The sequence below is a fragment of the Callorhinchus milii genome, unplaced genomic scaffold (genome assembly GCF_018977255.1).
Source record: "Callorhinchus milii isolate IMCB2004 unplaced genomic scaffold, IMCB_Cmil_1.0 Scaffold38, whole genome shotgun sequence".
In the NCBI taxonomy this organism is placed as follows: domain Eukaryota; kingdom Metazoa; phylum Chordata; class Chondrichthyes; order Chimaeriformes; family Callorhinchidae; genus Callorhinchus; species Callorhinchus milii.
The window spans coordinates 223,323-225,613 of NW_024704779.1; the positions used below are offsets into that span (position 1 = coordinate 223,323).

The 2,291-nt window shown below is 38.7% G+C and overlaps 1 non-coding gene across 1 annotated transcript; it reads right to left on the bottom strand.

Moving 5' to 3' along the window:
- Window positions 1–353: 353 nt before the first annotated feature.
- trnap-agg lies at window positions 354–444 on the bottom strand. The gene is given in 2 exon segments: window positions 354–389; window positions 409–444. It is a non-coding gene; the product is annotated as a tRNA-Pro (tRNA).
- Window positions 445–2,291: the final 1,847 nt, after the last annotated feature.

The window sequence follows — 2,291 nt, forward strand, 5'->3', positions numbered from 1 at the left end:
AAAATCTCCTCTGTAGATTTCCCACTCTCAACAAATTCCTTCACCAGTTTCACGATGTTAAAGCTTCACTCTGTTCACAACTTAACTCCATTGGGGTCTCTGCTGGAGATTTTCTACGCGTTTTTCAATCCATGCTTATCTCCCCCATGATTCCGCGTGCGCTGATTTTAGTCATAGAATTCTTGCATAATAGTCAAGTGAGTCAATACGTTTCTTGAATAATACCGCTACACCGCAACAGATGCTTACCTCCCCTTTTAAATTAGTTACTTGCTGCATTCCTATTACCAAGTTGGTTTAATTGTTTCAAAATAAAGACAGTATGAGAAACAGACAACATTCTACTAAAATTTGGGCTCGTCCGGGATTTGAACCCGGGACCTCTCGCATATTTATTTAATTGCTAACCCCTAAGCGAGAATCATACCCCTAGACCAACGAGCCACATGTGCACCAATTATCTGAAATATCAACAGGAGAACTTGGCATTTCGAAACTGAATGGAACTTTGTTGGTTTGCTGAACATTCAGCAAAAATCATCGTGATCTTCAAATCGAATCGTCAACAAAAATTATAAAGCAATGCTCGTTAATTGCTGATTCAATGTGCCAGCGAGGCCACGGACTGTAGTAAATCAACTCACAAACCATTTATCAATAAATATTTTCTTTGCATACTGACAAAGTGACGGTTAGTTTTCTGGCGAGTTTGATGACCAATGCAATATAATACTATCATTGCAGCTCAATTTACAGGACTGTCAATTTGCCTGCGATTCGACATCCTCCTGCGTTAACGTACAATGTCTCTTTAACAGGATTTTTTTTTACTTGAAGCCAAAGTTGATGAAATTCAACACCAAGTGCATCATTTATCTAATATTTATTTCCATTTCCTACGGCGCGGCTTCTAGAAGCGTTTATTGAGGTTTGGTAAAACACCGGAATAACCGAGGTTGAATCCGAACCAAAAAGTCATTACTCCGTGACCTGACCTGTTGTCCACTGATGCAACTCGCTTTACTAAACCATTGAAAAATACTGCTCTCGGTGAGAGTCGAACTGCAACCTCGTCAGGAAGTAGTGTCATATAAGTACCGCGCTCTGACCTATTGCGCCACCGGAGCTGCTTTAGTATACTTTTTAGTTGATCATTTCTGTTTTGTTTCAAAAAATGGCAACAATAAATTCCAATTATGTAGAGTGTTTCATTTGAGATAAATACGAGTTTCAATTTCTTCTACACGACAATTCTGTTCATTTTGAAGAATGTTACACAGCTCAGACCCTACCTTCCACCCTTCCCAATCCCGATCCCCAGCTCAGATCCGAAGCACATGCAGTCCTGTTGTGTGTGACGGCGCCTTGAATTTTATTGCTGTGATTGTGGTTGGTTCCGTGGGCCAAAGAAATCGTGAGCAGAAGCTTTGCTGCCAATTTTTATTTTCAGTAACGAAAATTAACTCCGTATCCAGTGACAAAGATTTAGTTTTTTCTTGTGAAGAAGAAAACAATAACAATTTGCATTGACATAGCCTCCCTCACGTAGGACAGCGTCCATGAAGACAGATAAAACCGAGTACAAAGCAGCCCTTCGAGTACAGTGACTACATTAGTTTAAAAAGTATGATTTCTTGGAGTTATAATGTTTCAGTATTGATTGAACAATTCGCTTCTGTGTGAAATAATACCAGTGTGAAAAAATGACGAAATGACGTTGGCAATAGATTCTGTGCTTCTCACAGAATCAAGTTATTTTTTTCTCTCCCTGACTTCCAAATGAACTTGAATTGCATTGGAAATTGATCCGAATCCTGATAACCAAACCAACATGGATTAAGGCAGGACAGTGAATCGATTCATGTCATGCAATTCCTTCTACCTGCATTTTAGATTCCTCTGTTTATATATTCTGTGACTGGTCACACTCACTTTCACAAAACAAAGGTAAATATTGCAGGGCACTAGCAAAGCAACCAATTCATTGATAATCACAAACTATTGTTGCTCTGAATTTCTGAGCATCCAGTGAAAGGTCCGATATGTTATCACGAGTCTGGATTAGCCCTTTTGGATTACAATGTTGCAATTGATTTAAGAATTGAATTCACATTCAAAGAAACATTCGCTCTCAAAATGCACAGTCAAATCACTCTAAAGGAAACCCCTGGAATCTTTTTCATCCTTTTTGCCGAAGGGGAAAATAATACTTCTAAAGCAATTGTTATTATTGATAACTGTTACATGACATTTTGATTCCCTGAAGTAAAAATGACAGCTCGGTTATCTAC